At 30.5% G+C, this 18,291-nt stretch overlaps 1 protein-coding gene across 1 annotated transcript in view; it reads right to left on the bottom strand.

The window, feature by feature from the left end:
• Window positions 1-18,291, bottom strand: part of LOC114339971 (uncharacterized) — a 1,137,809-nt gene that overhangs the window by 822,618 nt on the left and 296,900 nt on the right. Inside the window, exon 3 of the mRNA XM_050651968.1 lies at window positions 7,412-7,448. The gene's annotated coding sequence lies outside the window, so the exon portion shown is untranslated. The remainder of the gene's footprint in view (window positions 1-7,411; window positions 7,449-18,291) is intronic.

The following is an 18,291-nucleotide window of genomic DNA, read 5'->3' as shown; positions in this document are numbered from 1 at the left end:
GTTGTTTATTAGTCCTGTCGCCAGGGGGGGTACAACGGCCTCCTTAATTCAGATGGACTTACCCAAGTTTTTTTTATATATTTTGACCCGCAGAATACGAATTTTTTGGGTAACAGTTGATCCGGATGTCGATAAGTTTGTTATAGACAAAGAACTTGAGGAATTACATAACAGCGATTTCTCGCAAAACAAAACATCTTTTTGTATTTTTTGGGTCATTTTAAGCAAAAAATATTCCTACAAGTTTTTTCGTAGAATGCATAGTTTTCGAGATAACCGCGGTTAAACTTTCAAAAAATCGAAAAATTGTAAATTTTAAACCCGAATAACTTTTGATTAAAAAATAAAGTAGCAATTCTGCTTACCGCATTTGAAAGTTTAAGTCAAATTATATCGGTTTTGATTATTTGCATTGCTAAAAATTTATTATTTTATTGTTAAACAAAGCTGTAAACTGTAGTAAACACCTAGTATGTGAGTGATGTTTTCTATGATTTCTCATTTAAAATCGAACGAGTAGGTAGAGTAGCTACAAGTGCAAGCGAGGCAATTTCTACGTAGCATGCGGTAAAACGCATGTATTAGGCACGGGAAACCTATGTGTTTATAGATTAGTTTAACAATAAAAAAAATAATTTTTAGCAATGCAAATAATCAAAACCGATATAATTTGACTTAAACTTTCAAATGCGGTAAGCAGAATTGCTACTTTATTTTTTAATCAAAAGTTATTCGGGTTCAAAAATTGCAATTTTTCGATTTTTTGAAAGTTCAACCGCGATTATCTCGAAAACTATGCATTCTACGAAAAAACTTGTAGGAATATTTTTTGCTTAAAATGACCCAAAAAATACAAAAATATGTTTTGTTTTGCGAGAAATCACTGTTATGTAATTCCTCAAGTTCTTTGTCTATAACAATCTTATCGACATCCGGATCAACTGTTACCCAAAAAATTCGTATTCTACGGGTCAAAATATATAAAAAAAACTTGGGTAAGTCCATCTGAATTAAGGAGGCCGTTGTACCCCCCCTGGCGACAGGACTATATACAAAAACAGTTTATTTATGACGGTTTTTGTCACGATATGTTTCTGACAAATGTAAATGTTAGTTTGCTATCAAGTAGTGCCAATAGTTAAAAATTTCATAAAATTGACATTGGCGTTTTTGCAATAAACCATTCAATTGGTTTAGTAAATTATTAAAATTGAACTGAAAAAACACTTTTTAAGATAATTTAAATTTTGTTTTTGAGGTCAATTTTAATAATTTATTAAACTAATAAATTGTGGCCAATAGCCAGGAACAAAATGACCAATTTTCACTTGAATGTACCGTCTATCGTTAAATTCTTGCATTTAAATCATCATACACGGTTTGTTGTTAAACTATTGTTTTATGACCGTTATTTTCAAGCACCATGTGAAATATTTTCGTAACTCGATTATTTTCAAATACCAATTTTGTGAATAATTTTTCCTTTTCTGTATTTATCTTTTAGGGATACCGGTTTATTTTTAATTCGAAAATAAAGAACTTGTCACCATTCACTTTCATTTTCTCAGTTTGCTCATATTTTAAGTACACGGAACCAACTTTTGTTCGAATTTTTTCCTAGTAGGGGAGTGCATTTAGATTTTCACTTCGGAAAAAATCAAACAAGATAAAACTTTCTGTAATTTCATTAAGAAATGTTTAATAAACAACATATCAAAAAGTTCTACTCGAGAAGTGGGTGCTTCATTTTTTATTAAACAAATAAACAGCGAAGTTAGATATTTTTTTAAATAACTCCGAAAATATAATTTTTAGAAAAAAACTGACTTGACCATTCAAAAATTCAGAAAATTTTACAAAAAAAACCTTATATAAAGATTTTTCTAAAATTAAATCTCTAGCTTCTGTAATTTTTTATTTATAACGCTAAAGTCACCCTTCTCACACACATTGGTGCACTGTAAACTAGCGTTGGAAGAAGTGCACGGTTGAGTTTTTTTAATGTAATTCTTTAACTAATGGATCAAAAGAAAATTTACAAATTGGACATGAAAGAAGATCAAATAATCTATCTTATGGTTGTAATAAAAAGAAATAAAATGTATGGACATAAGTACGGTGTGGGCGGAAAGTGAGCCTTACATGAACTTTGTTTAAAAATGATTTAAGAATGTGTAACTAATACAATTTTACTTATAAAACTCTCAAATTTGCACAACTTACCTCTCAATAATCTTACTAAATGATGTTTTGTTCAAAAAAAATCTCAAAAATTTAATTCAAATGATACGATGTCCCAAAAAATGTAATTTTTGAAAACTTCCTAGTTTTACAGAATTCCCACCACTTTAAGACGGTATTACTCAAGTTTGAATAAAGCTAATACAATTTTTTTGATATTTTTTTAAAGCTTAGGATATAATCTTAAAAAACACTGAATTATTTTAGTTTAAAAATGAAATAAACAATTTCTTTTTGAGAAAACTAAGAAAGATAACAAAAATGTAATACAAAAACCGAAAATTACCAGATGAAAAAATGTATATAGAGAGCGATCAAAACTTTTTTATGTAAAACTTACTTAAAATACATTTAATAATAAGCTTCAACAATAATAAATGTTTAACAAAAAAATTTTTTTTAGCTCTTATACAGTATGTCTGCGTAACTTGGAACCTATTGATAACTTTTTTAATATCAGTTTTACGAAAAAAAGTTATTCTTTATAAAATACTCTGCATCGTATATAACATAAGATGCAACCATCAAATATCAAATTTTGTTAATTTTGTACGAGGTATGTCAAAAAATATGAATTTCACTCAATAGTAAAGTACCTTTATATTTCACAATATCAAAAATTTTTATAATGAAAAGTTGTTTGGAATTAAAAACTATGTTCCAATATGTAATTATATCCTTCTAATCGAAAATTTGTTTTTTTTTTAATATTGTTTCAAATTAATTATACCCAACACCATTAAATTTTCACTTATTATTTATGATAACTGTTTTATTATTAATTTTATGAAGAAAGTTATTCGTCATAAATAGCTGTGCATGGTCTAACACTTAATATTCAAATATAAAATATTATATTTTATCAATATTATACGAGGTATGTAAAAAAATTATATTTCGCGCAATAAATATGTACCTTTATAGTTCACAATATTTCGATTAGAAGAGTGTAATTGCATATTGACACATCGTTTTTAATTCTGAACAACTTTCCATAATAACAATTTTCAGTATTATGAAAAATATAGGTATTTTACTCATAACTGAAATTTGTTTGATTGGATTCTACTTCTTTTTCATTTAAATATCCGCCATTTTCGATCCGCCATTTTGAAATTTAAATGTTTAATCTTTAATTCAGATTCAACAACCTGTTAAAAATAAAGACAATAAATGTTTTAGAAACATGTTCTTTTTTATGTTCTTTTTAGAAAATCCGCATTTTGGATCCGCCATTTTATAGTTTATAATGTTAACATTTAACTTAGGTTTATCAAAGCTCTCAAAAATAAATATACATATGTAGAAATAAATACATTTTGTAAAGAAATTATTATTTTACAACTATTTTTTAAGTTATCCGCCATTTTGGATCTGCCATTTTATAATTTAAATTATCAAAATTTGATTCAGGTTCAGCAACCTCTCAAAAATATCCACATATATGTAAATAAACACGTTTTATAAAAAAAATTCGGATTTTACAACTACTTTTTAAGGATTTTTAGGAAAAAATCCGCCATTTTGAATCCGCCATTTTGAATTTGCAAATTGTAATGTCAGATTCGGGTTCAGCATAATGAAAACTAAGATAAAAACATTTTTTATCAAAATAAAATGTTGAATTTACCCATATTCTTAACATTATTTATACAAAATAATTGTTATTATTTAAACAATTAATAAACAATTAGCGGCGAAATTTGTGAGTAGAACTTTTTACTTTAACATATTTATAAACTAACAAAAAAAGTTTTAGAAAAATATAACCTTGTTTGATTTTTTCCGAAACATTGTATCTTTTCATTCTATAGACGAATGGACGAAATGTGATTACGTATTTTGTAAAGTCACTTTGGTCTCCTTTATTCGTTGTCTGCTTGCCGTATTAACTGCAAAAGGAAGAAATAAAGGAAGTAACCAGAAATTGGTTCCACGAGAGGTTTCAGATTTACGGATCTGAGACTTCTCATTTCGTTAAGAGTTAAGAGATGTTGCTACAGCATCCAAAATGCGAATTAGTTTTATAATTCTGCTTAAATAGACAGTTTGGTTTCATTTCGATTCAGAGCTGATCATGTAGCCCCTCTAGTGAGGTCTGGGGAGACTGAATCGTACGTAAGGGGAGGATTGTACATCGCTGAACCGAAATAACATAATTTGTCTTTCATTTTCTGAGTTTACTCATATTATTAGTAGACAGAACCAACTTTCGTTGGATTTTTTTCTAGACGAATGTGACTGCCTATTGTAGAGTCCCTTTCGTCTCTTTTACTTGTCGTCTGCTTGTCCTATAAATTGTAAAAAGCAATGATTAAGGATGTATCCAGAAATTGGTTTGTTCCCTGAGAGGTTTTCAGATTTACCTACGGATCTGGGACTTCTTATTTCGTTAATAGATGTCGCTACAGTGTTCAAAACGCGAATTATTTTTATAATTTTCCGTAAGTAGAAAGTTTGGTTTCAATTCGATTCCACGCGAATTTCTGCTTAAATAGATAGTTTGGCTTCATCTCAATTCAGCGCTGATCATATTGTCCCTCTGATGAGATCTGGGAAACTGAAACGTACGTAAGGAGATGATTCACCATCTCTATACCGAAATAAAACATCTTCATTTCGGTTCAGTTTGCCTTTCAGTTTCAGTTTGTTAATAGTAATTTTTGAAGTTATACTTCTTTAGGCGCGTTTAGGAGTAAATGTATATGTGCACGAATTCATCAAAAGTCTTGGTCCTGAGCGCAGCTGAAATGTTTTACGTGCTCTGATTGGGTAGTTACAATGACCTGTCAAATTGTTCGATATGTCGGGTAAACAAATGTTGTGTATATTAGTTTTTATTGTTGTGAGTACAGAGACAAAAACAAGTTTATAATTGAAGTGACTTTTAAAATAAAATCCACAAGGAAAATTAACTTCCTGTAGCTGGCTGTATACCATAAATTACAAAAATACCAAGTTTTTTGTAAAAGGTATATTTTAAAATACCCTAAATAAGGGTCACAATACAAAACGTTTTTGGATTAAGAAATCCATCATTAGTGTTTAAAAGCCCTAAAATGAAGTTTAATATAATTAATTGAGATAAAAGTTAAAAATGGACAGAGATTTTAAAAAACAAGAGGCCATACTTACAAAAATTGCATGCCTGAGCCACCAAAATGTATTGGGTAAAAATCCTTTAAATGTAAACGATTTAGTTGTTTTACATATTTATATTAAATCTCTTGTGATGTCAAAGATATGCCTGGATGTTACCCAGGGCAACACAGGACTCTTCCCACGTGGTTGGAATTTTTTTTTGAGAAAACCTCACATATTGGATTTCAATGGCCAACTGGCAACTGAATTCAAGAGCAACCCAAAAATTACCACCACATCTATCAGAATTGAGTCTCATTCCAGCCAACCTCTTCTTCTAAATCTATCTCATAGTTTATTGATTAGATAGCTCTCGTATCATAACAACACACTACACATATTTCATGGTCCAATATCACAACGTATTCTGTCAGACTTTTCATACCCTTCAACTACCCCATATTTTATGATCACTTCATTTACAACCAATGTGATGTCAGGTCTCTGGAGGACTTAGTTTCATCAAGCTACTCTAGTGTCATTTTTAGTCAGATACAAAAATAGTATTTCTATAAGTAATAATCATATTACTTTTTCCATCTTTATCCAATTTATGTTGGGTCGACTTATAAACAAGTTATCAGTCATCAAACAATTATCCTTCAATTAATACTCTTAGATTTGTAGACATATTATGTACACATTACATAAAATTTTATGTTCCCAGACGTCTATACGTATAAGGCCTTTCCCATTAGTTGTCTAATTGTATTGATTTTATACCACTAATACAACATCTATTGGTATTGTTGACTGCATAACTTCTGGCAACGTAAACATTTTATTTTCCTCTTTGAATACTTAATTAAGGATTATTTCGAGGAAAAATTTTTTCATCTTTTTTTCAACAGCTTTAACTCCAACATATTAGGTAAATTTGATACTGTTTTTTAATTTAAACATTAAAATAATCTTTAAACGTTGTGGCTGAAGTAATGATATAACTAGGTTACATTGACAGTTCTTAATGTCTTTTTGGGTTGCTCTTGAATTCAGTTGTCAGTTGGCCATTGAAATCCAATATGTGAGGTTTTCTCCAAAAAAACCCTGGGTAACATCCAGGCATATCTTTGACATCACATGAATTTTATATAAATATGTAAAACAACTAAATCGTTTACATTTAAAGGGTTTTTACCCAATACATTTTGGTGGCTCAGGCATGCAATTTTTGTAAGTATGGCCTCTTGTTTTTTAAAACCTCTGTCGATTTTTAACTTTTATCTCAATTAATTAGGTTATACTTCATTTTAGGGCTTTTAAACACTGATGATGGATTTCTTAATCCGAAAACGTTTTGTATTGTGACCCTTATTTAGGGTATTTTAAAATATACCTTTTACAAAAAACCTGGGACTTATAGTTTTTAAAAGCAACAGGTACGTAATTGTAAATGTTTCAGTATTGTAATAAAAAATTACGTAGGTATCTATTTGGAAAATGTAAAATGTACCGACCTAGTCTAGTAGGTAATGCTTTGATTTACATAAGTCGATTACCAACAAAATTTCTACCAATCTTTATCTAATACATTGTTTTCTTACTCTATGTTTTGTTGTATTTCAATATTTTATTTTTAAAATCAAACTAATTTGAAAAATGAGAAAAAGCAACTGTCAAAAAGTTTAACGTTCAGTTGGTGTATCTTCCCACATGAATCGTGCGTCTAAGTGGCTAAGTTGTAATGTGCGTTAATTCCAAATAAAAAACCCTAATATACGCAGGTTCGATCCCCAATGCACATTTTTATTGTTTTATTTTTTTATACATTTTATGATTGTCGGTATATTTATTATATTTTTTTTTTTCAGAAAATACGTATTTAGTTAAAAATTTTGCCAACAATTATTGTTCAGAAATGATTTCTTTGTTGCATTTTTCAAAGTGTTTGTGTGTGTTTTATTATTTTATGTTTTTTGCGGTTTAATCCCATATAAAATAACAACCAAAAAATTTGATGTTAAAATGAACCATGTTTTGCTAACTAAGTTGAAGTAGTTAGGTAATAATATAAAAAAGGATTACTTACTCAATTGTAATGCAGCCAGTAACAAAATATGTTGTACCTGGAACAAAACGAGGCTATTAGAAAACAATATATTTAAAACATATTTTAGTCTTCAATATGTTAACTCTCAGATGAATATATTGTTACGTACGCTTGTTCTGCTGCTTGAGTTTATGAGTGTCTTAGTGTCTCAAACCATTTAAGTAATTGTCAATTTAATGAGTAACACCGAGCCCTACGTTCTCATAGATTACTGTACTACTGGTATGTATACTGGTATCCGCTGTGAGCTCGTAAGTAGAGGGGATATTTAAAAGTTCGTGAGCACTAGTAATGACAAGTCAGTGAACGTTTGCTGAAAATTTGACATAAATGTGAAAGTGATTAATTTGAAACATTGAAATTAAAAACATTAATTGGAAAAAACATTAGTTGGCCTTTGCGGCATATTATACTTTTACCTTAAATGAACTTACGTTTAAATATAAAAATTTGTTTTTTTGCATTTAAATATAATTAATCTATTAATCTAAGCGCCATCTACATGATAATTATTGCCAAAGTGTCAGAAGTAGGAAAAAAGGAAACTAATATTCGTCATTCAATACGTCAAAATAATAAGCAAAATCTTAAAAAAACATAATCTAATTACTTCTTTTTGTTGTAAATATTACATGATAAGAAATAAATAATAAATCTGAAACAATTATTGGCTATTCAGTCGTGTGATGGATGACCGAAGTTAAGTTTAACGTTTGAGTTAAAGTTAAAATAACTCTCAGGAATAACGTGCCCATAACTGTATAGGTAAAATTTGGTGTGATGTATCGCTCGCAGTTATGAGATAGCTATATCATCAACGTTATATTAGAAAGAAGTTTTGAGGAACAAATTTTGAAGTAACAAAGAGAACCTTATGTACAAATAGTACAAGTTGGAGTGAGCGCGAGAGATTGTTCCGAACATACCCGTCGTCGGCTACCGCCGATGACCGAACAGCAAACAGCTGTTTGGGTTCCTTGGTGTTTCTAAGTTGCTTTCAAACGGTAGATAGAAGCAGGGTTGCCAGATTGGTGTATTTTCCCAAAATTTTGGGTTAATTTGAAAGCGTCTATTGAAATTTTTCTAAGCAGAAATTGTAGTGGGATTTTTTGGGGGCGGAAAATTATGGATGATTTTAAGGGGTCATGGTAAATTAAATTTGCAAATGTACATAGAACTATATATTATACTCCCATATAATCGAAGACGATAGGAACTATGAATTATTTCCATGGCCCTCGTTGATATTGTAGTATGGATTTTGCTTTACTGTTCTCTTCATTTGACTAATAATTTATTAAAATGCGGCAACAATTTAAATTTGGGGACTTTGGGGTATTTGAGCTTCAATTTCAGGGAATTTCAGTTTCTAAGTGGGGGATTTATAAAATATCATCTGGCAACTCTGGATAGAAAGCTCAGTAGGTACTTAAAATAAAATTTCAACTTATATCTTTCGATTTGATTTTTGTATAATTTTTAAAATTGTATTACCCTTCTATTCTTAATTATTAAATTACTAGCATTGAAATTCACTTGATTTCTGTCTAAAAACAAGTCAAAAGATGAACCTAACCTTGCACAACTATAACTAGAGAGTTATCTCATAATTTGAGGTTTAACGTCGCGTTATAAAGTGACCAGATAACTCAAGAACTGTCAAGAAATAACGCAAATAGTTAAGTTAAGTATGATACATCACACCAATTCGATGGTTATAACATAACTACAGGATAACTTTATGTTAATGATAACTTCGGTCATCCATCACAGGGCTGATTATTCGCAATAATTTTCTCATTAAATTTCCGGCAAAAGTTGAACTCGTAATCCGCTAGTTGGCGATTCCAGCGAAGCTCATAGCGTATAACCTAATTTAAGTGGCAGATCCATTTTATAGTACCTGTATTTGGATAAATTTACTACCTACGTAAACTTATATTGGTTGAAACTTTATTTAGGATTGTCATTTTGGACAGTGCTTATAATCGAACAATAAAACTTCTAGACCAAGGTTTTACCTGTAGAAATTTTGTAGCATGTAGTTAAAAAATTTCAATCGGAAGATAGAGACTGACAAGAAAATCGGATAAAGCTATCATAGAGCTTCAAAGCAATTACCAACCTTTATTGTTTTTATTGCTGAAACTGCGTCCTTATTCTAAACATCTAGATGGACGATATTAATAACATTTTTTATTTAATAAATGTTATACACTGCTATATGGAGTTACATTTTGTAACTTACGATAATTTTCAAATCGAAGGGACAGAAAAGCATTGTTGATTCATTTCCTCTAAAGGAATCTTCAATGTAGTTTAATTCTTGTAATTGATGCAGCTCTTTGAAAAAAGAAGTTATTTTTATTAAACTATCTATTTACACAATAAATTATAATTATTTTATATCGGACAACACAAAAAAAAACACGCTTTAATTTTCTACACTCTCTCCAGTGCTAAATGTTTAAAAGAAACTGGTTCAAAATAAACTGGCCTTTACCGAGACCTCTTATCGATTTAAAAGAGGAACCACAAGATTATTTTAAGTTAATCGATTGTTGGAATGTTGTTTTTGTCCCAAGAAGGTGCAGAATACAATACCAGTTTTCACGAAAGTGAGGTTAACGAACGAAAGTGAAGTTGGCAAAAAAAAAACTATAAACATTAATATTTAAGAGGTTTACTGTATAAAATGGCAATTAAAATTAATCATGATAATGAAAAAATTAAACAGATGCTAAGATTAGTAATAAAAGACTAGGCACGTATACCTTTCTTCTAAAATGTAAAAATGTAAAATTGTAAGTAAGGATATCAATGATCTCATATAACAAAAAAATAAAGAGCAAAATAATAAAGCTTAGAAAAATCTTAGTGCTAGATAAGATAATTTAGATAATTTAACGTTGTTTAATATCATTAATACCTATTCAGCACAAACAGCTGGCAAGACATAAACCTGGACCTGGGCCTGTATTCTACCCATGCAGGACCAGTTGTACCTCCTCGATACCTGACTGAACTACATCTTGCTCCAGCTCTTTCTTCTCTTTTATCTTACATAATTCTGGATTTTGTTCAACCACCGTTACTCCTTCACTATTTTCTCTACCATCCCCCTTACCGATTCAAATTCAAATACATAGTTTTCCATCTTAAGACGTATCGGAGAAGTATGACAACTGCCACTGTGACAGGCCACGGACGTCTAAAGGTGGGAAACTATGTAATGTATAGAGTTGCGTTCGCAGAGACCTGTCGGCGACTAGTCAATGATAAATTTTCAGAAAATAGCATGGGCACTAAAATAATATAAATAATACCGTTAGTTGGTAGATAAGTATACCAGGTATATTTACCTAGTATAATTGAATAATAAGTTATTAATATTAATTAAAAGTAAAATACCTTGTATATCTATAGTCAGCTCGCTAAACTCAGACACAATTGGCTAGTAATTTTAATAAGTAATTTTACCAATTTGGTAAAATTGGCAAAAAAAATAATTACTAAATAATTAATAATTACTAAATAGTTAGTAATTTTGCCAATTTTGGCCAAATTGGCCAAAACCAAAAAAATTATCTACTAAAATCACTATCCAGTGTTGTCTGAGTTTAGCGAAGAGACTATAATATCTATCAACGGTATTATTTATATTAGGCGAGGTTAGGAGTTGTCAGCGACAAGTTGTCCAGGGTTCCCGCGAACGAATTTAATGTATATTTATAGGTTGCTATGGATAATTTTACACCTCTACTAGTTTCATCTATTTTTATTTTACAACGTATTATGTTTTTATCTTTTGCGTTATTTTTCCGGTTATTATTCAGGTAACCAAGTGACGTCAATAACGTCGAAGAAACGTCAGTTTTTGGTTGAATATCTACACGTACACGTGTTTGAACATTACGTCGTATAAACATCTTTTGTAGGTGATTTTAAATACGTAAGATTAATGACGTTAAAATAGTTTAAAAACACGTTTTCATTTCAGACAGCCCAAGTCTGACGTCACAAAAATGGGAGGAGCTTTTAGAGTTACTGCTTAGAATGTTCAGGGTTACCAGGTATACTGATTTTTCAGTACACCTACTGATTTTAACTCCAATTACTGACCTACTGAAAAACTATTGAAATCTATCAACATATATTGGCCGTTATTAACAGGTAAATTTCTATGAAATAAGCTTTAAAAGTACAAGATTTGGCAGCGTCCGTATATACCAGGTCATAATTATGACCTGGTATTATTGGATTATTTAAATAAGGAAATCTTCAAAATATGAAGATTTTTTAAACTGGCCGTTAGTACAGTTGGCCGATTTTGACATGTTGCCGATAACACAGGTTTTACTGTATTTACATAACCTAAAAGGATACTGATTTCTACTGATTTTTGGAAGCAAAACTTAAAAAAAAAATAAAAACTGACCTGGCAACCCTGGTAATGTTGTATATTGACATGACATTGACTCCAAACTTCATTTATTGTTTACGTGCTTTGTGTGGTAAAAATAAGACTTTTGGTGTTTTGGTGTTTATTTTCTGTTAATGAACTAATTATTATGTGTTGTTCAAAATTCTTTTTGATTTAATGGACAAGCGTTACGTTAAATTAAGATATTATGCTGGATAATTTGTTAATAAATTATTTATTAGTTTATATGTTGTTTCAGTTTTGACACAGTAAGTACCTATACCTATATAAAAAGTGAGAGTTCTATAATGTTGCGTTGAGGGTAATTATTGTAATTTGATTGTAATGCTATGCATTTTATAAGGTCTCATTTGGTCTTAGTTTTAGCCTATAAGCTAAATTTAAAACAGTTAAATGAAAAATTGCAATACCAACAATCAACAATGCCCATGCGATTAATTATTATTGTGTATTTTTAAAACCATAAAATGAAAAATAATCTAAAAATACGACATAAAAACTACGTTTTTGATACCACGTTAATAAAACGTAATAAAAATTACATCCGTCACGGTGGGACATATTCACGTGACTTTCGACGTCGAAAAAACGTGATAAATTGACGTGGTGTGGTGATAATTATGACGTCTTTTCAACGTTTTGTAAACGTTATTTTGTTGCCTCGGTACTACGCTCATAAGTGATAGATATTTAAGTACTGACAATTTATTAGTGAATTTTTACGGAAGTTTAATTTCCAGTAAGAAAAGGGTAAAGCAAAATTAAAAACAAGTTTCTTTCATGTATAATCGGCAACGGCCCTACCCTTATACCACACTCAATATACCGGTTCTCGTTATCCCGTTATCCCTGAAGTCAAGCAGTATCGGGCGCGGTTAATACTTAAATGGGTGACCGCTTGGTTATCGGCTAAAAAGAGCTATGGCAAAAAAACGTTATTAGAGAACTTTGTAGTATTTACTTTTTAGTAGACTAGTTGGCAGTTCAGTTTTTGTTACCGTATTATAATACATGATCTAAAATTATATTAAGAGTTGTCCTACATACATCGATAGTCACATTAGTTTACACGTTTATATGGTAAAATTCTTTAAAAATCGTAATTTAACATAACCCACGTATTACCATAATGAATTATGTTTTTTGCCATAAGCGGCTAAAAAACTAAAGTAACAATAAAAGCCAGGTCGATGGTATATCAAGAACGTGCCGTGTTTGTAGCACCCTCAGGGGTTGTAAGCAGTAGTGAGACCAGAGTGGAATCCTGGAAACACCGCTTGAAATCGGTCTCCTGTGGTTAACATACACACTCAGAGAAACTATCGACAGATATATCTTCGGTTCATACCCGTAGGAATATGTCATGTGGTTACACTGGGAAGCGTCACTACACTAGAATTGTTTTAAGCTGATTTTCAATTATCACTAATAATATATAAGCTGTGGAATAAGACAGTATATTTAAAAATAATGAAAGACGAAATTTAACACGATATGCACTATACGGCAAAATTATCAGTACCGAAATGAATATTGAAACTTTTTTGATTATTTATGTATTATTTAGTATACATGATTACCTTGCAAATACTATTCTTGACGAAGTTTCCGATAAAACAGATGTTAAAGATGCCCCCTGTCATGAAAAAATATTTAATTCTAGTTCGCAATTCCGGATGGTCAGACGGTGGATTCGACTGCCTCCTTCAGTATTCCCCATATATGTACGTATCAGGTGGCGTTAGTCCCGGTGACTGGTAAGTGACGATCTCCCAAAATGATCGAGCAGTATTCGAGGAGACTCCCTGACCGTGTGACAGGTTGTCCCGTCCTGCTGAAACCATTGTTGTTTTTAAGCTTCGACCGTTTTCGCGCCCATATCCTTATGACTGAAAATAGTAGGTACTGTACGATAAAATTTTGTCGGCAAAACAGAGAACCATCCTGAAGTAGGTACCTAATATTAACACGACATTCACATACGTTATAACGACGTTCGCAAACCACTCTATACGTTTCGGTGCATGACACATAAAAATTTGAGGCACACGCATTTTAGCACTGTTTATTTTGCCGCATACCGTATTAACAGATATCTTTGTTTCTTGTTTCTAATTATTTTTCACTGATTTTAATACGTAAATACCGGAAAAAGAGGGAGAAATACGACAAGCAATAGAAACTGTATACAGTGATGAGCATAATAACCGACAAAATAACGCAAAAGATGGAAAATATCTATTGTGAAATAACAAGAGATGAAACTAGTAGAGGTGGACATTATCGATATAAGCGTATAAATTAACATTGCATTGACAGTTGTGATACTCCTCCAATACGTCTAAAGATGGGAAACTATATAATATAATGTTAATTTTTACGTTTATGTACACTGTGGTGCAAAAAATTCGATCTACTAAAAATTTGGTCATTTTTGATGTTTCGAATTTCCTAAACCTGTTGTCCGATTTAAGTGATTTTTTATCACGTTATAGCATTATTCTTTGACAATATCTCTGTAATAATATTGTTGCTAGACAGTCAAACTATCATTGTATACTGAGTGTACGAATCACACTGTGTTTTTTTCTCAAAGTTCGCATCACCCTGTGGACTATTCTGGCATTTATAAAATACTGAAATTAAAACCCAACTGTAGCCTCAGGTTTTATTAACATTTTGTATTTCGATTCATTCGCTGGTTTAATGTAAAGAGACCGAAAAAGCACTTTACCGAAGCCTCACTAGACCGAACAGCAGAAGACCGAAAAGCAGTTCTTTTTACTTGTCGCAGTAAAAGAGGTAAGACTAATGTAATTACAACTAAATGTTATTTGGATTGTTATTATAAACAGCTAAAATGGTGTTAACGTCACTCTACCCTTAATTTAATTTTACCTTCACTAATTTGTTTAACGGATGAAAATTATTTCATATCAAACTGTACAGAGTAACAATTTACACAGTCTATACATACAGTGCGTCCATAAAGTAACGCATAAATTCATTATTTCGTAAACCAGCGACATTAAGGAAAAATCCCGAAACAGGTAGATTTTTATTTTTAAATTCCGATTTTTTGGCATACATATCATACTAATGACGTCATCCATCTGGGTGTGATGACGTAATCGATGATTTTTTTAAATGAGAATAGGGGTCATGTGATATCTCGTTTGAAAGGGTATTCAATTCTCTATTCACTAATATAAACAATAACATAATTATTTATACAAGGTGTTCAAAAAAACATTTTTTTAATTAAAATAATTGAGACAAAAAGAAGAATGTATGTAATTTATTTAATTCAAAATACGTTTTATTCTTGTCAGAAAACAGGAAAAAACGTTTATTTGACAAATAAATATTGTTTTTCGCTTAAATTCAATGTTAAAGCTGCCACCTACCTGTCAATTGTCAAACTGCTGCCACTCATTTGTCAAATAATTTTTTTTCTGTTTTCTGACAGTAGTAAAATGTGTTTTGTATTAAATAAATTACATATATTCTTCTTTTTGTCTCACTTGTTTTAATTATTTTAATTTTAGTATTTGAACACCCTGTATAAATAATTATGTTAATGTTTATATTATTAGATAGAGAATTGAACACCCTTTCAAATGAGCTATCACATAACCCCTATTCTCATTTAAAAAAATCATCTATTACGTCATCACGCCCAGATAGATGACGTCACTAGTATCATATATATGCCAAAAAATCGTAATTTAAAAACAAAAATCGACCTCGTTCGGGATTTTCCTTAAAGTCGCCGGTTTACGAAATAACGAATTTATGCTTTACTTTATGGACGCATTGTATATAAAATATTACAAAAAAAATACAATAAACAAAAAGACAGATGTACAAAATCTTAGCATAGTTTACTGTAATCTTTTTTAATTTATGTACCATTTCGGTCTAATGCTGTTCGGTCTAGTACGGTTTCGGTAAACTGCTTTTCGGTCTAATGAGTTCGGTCTACTGCTTTCGGTCTAATGATTTCGGTCTAATTGTCGTGTACCCATTCGGTTATGTTGGATAATAAAAAAGTTAGGTACTTTAACAACTGACCATGTTCGTCATCAGTACAGTGTGTTTCTAAAATATTTGCACAAAACTTTAAGGGGTTATTGTACATGAGGAAATAATGACAATTTTCTTTATAATCATATGTCTGCAAACGCTTCGTTTCCGAGATACGGGATGTTCAATTTTTTTTACAAACTGATGATTTACTTATTGCTTTAAAACCAGTTGAGATATGCAGATCAAATTCGGTGGGACCAAACGTAGTTATTGCACATTTTTTGAAATACAATTAAGAATTTAATATTCACCAGTGGCGTGCAAACGGGTATTATGACCGATAATATTACCCGTACGCACGCCAATGGTGAATATAAAATTCTTAATTGTATGTCAAAAAATGTGCAATAATAATATGATAATAATAATAATAAAGGACTTTATTTAAGGGAAAAAAATTACAGTCAGTTACAATAATAAAAAAAAATGTTCCCTATCATGTCCTGGTTTGGCGCAAGTCTAGCTCAAGGCTACTCAACTGAACCAAACCAGAACCCTAATACATTTATATTTTTTTGTCACTTATAAGATAAGTTACACAAAGGCTTTTATGTTAATTTATACTGATAAAATAAAATTACGGATTGACAATTAATAATAACATTGAATAAATATTTTATTTGGTCTACAAATTAGCTAATAAATTAAAATTTATTAATTTAGTTGGTTTTTTAAGATTTAAGAACTGTTTACTTATTATGACATATTTAACAGGTATTTTTTATATTTTACTTTAAAGGTATTTATATTTAATGGGAGGAAATCATTAGGAATGGAATTAAAAATTTTAACAGCATTATATGAGAAAGATCTCTGAAATATAGCGGTGCTATGTTGAGGCATTGTTAGTTCAATCCTGTTTCTGATGTTAAGGTTATGTATATCGTTACGAAATATAAGGCGTTCCATAATCGTAGTTGGTGAAGTAGGATTATTTATTATATTTAATAAAAAGGTAGCAAAATGAAGAGTCCTTCGGTCATTCATTTTAAGCCAATTAACATCCTTATATAAATGTGATATATGATCAAATTTGCGCAAACCATAAACAAGCCTGATACACGCATTCTGGACTTTCTGTATACGGTTTTTACTGTCACTGTCTAAACAAAAACCATAAATAAAATCACAGTAATTAAAATTAGATAACTACGTTTGATCCCACCGAATTTGATCTGCATATCTCAACTGGTTTTAAAGCAATAAATAAATCGTCAGTTTGTAAAAAAAATGAACATTCCGTATATCGGAAACGAAGCGTTTGCGGGCATATGATTATAAAAAAATTGTCATTATTTTCTTATGTAAAATTACCCCTTAAAGTTTGTCGCACTTTTTATAAACACCCTGTACTGATGACGAACATGGCCAGTTGTTAAAGTACCTAACTTTTTTATTATTTAACATAAGCGAATGAATCGAAATACAAAATGTTAAGAAAACCTGAGGCTATAGTTGGGTTTTAATTTTAGTATTTTATAAATGCTAAAATAGTCCACATGGTGATGCGAACTTTGAGAAAAAAACACAGTTTGATTCGTACACCCGGTATACAATGACAGTTTAACTGTCTAGCAACAATATTATTACATCGATATTGTCAATGGATAAGGCTATAACGTGGAAAACAATCACTTAAATCGGACAATAGGTTTAGGAAATTCAAAACATCAAAAATTATCAAATTTTTAGTGGATCAATTTTTTTGCACCGCAGTGTAGATAATTTCCACCTCCACCAGTTTCATCTCTTTTTACATTACAATGTATTATGTTTTCCATCTTTTTACTGTATATATTAAGGCAATTGTATTTGTAAAAGTTCATTTGTAACAGTTACTGTTCTTAAATACTTCCAGAGACAATTTGCTTTCGTAGGTTGATAGAGGGTTCGTTATTATGCATTTGAACCATACGAATGCACTGTTATTTTAGATGCTTAATGTGCTGTATTAATTATATTATTTTTTGCACGATTGATCATTTTTGACTGTTTACCGTGACAGATTTTACGTCAGTAGGTGACATTTACTAGCAACTCGACGGTAAGTAATCCAACTCGACGGTAAGTACTCCAACTCGACGGTAAATAATTCACTTACCGTCGAGTTAAAAAATCTCTTAATTTTAATTTATTTTTTGAAAGAATAAAGAAAACTAACGAATTACTTATTAATATTGAAACTTATAGTACAATTTGTTAAATTATTTAATGAAATCCCACTTGTTTCGGCTGTGGTTTCACTTCTAACAGAAACTCCTGCAGAATCGCATACATTAGTAGTATCCAACATTTTTTCTCTTCAAATACGCGATCAAAGTTGAAA

This window comes from Diabrotica virgifera, chromosome 5 (genome assembly GCF_917563875.1).
Source record: "Diabrotica virgifera virgifera chromosome 5, PGI_DIABVI_V3a".
Lineage (NCBI taxonomy): Eukaryota > Metazoa > Arthropoda > Insecta > Coleoptera > Chrysomelidae > Diabrotica > Diabrotica virgifera.
Note: the sequence above shows the minus strand (reverse complement) of the source record. Positions and strands in the feature narration are given on the sequence as shown.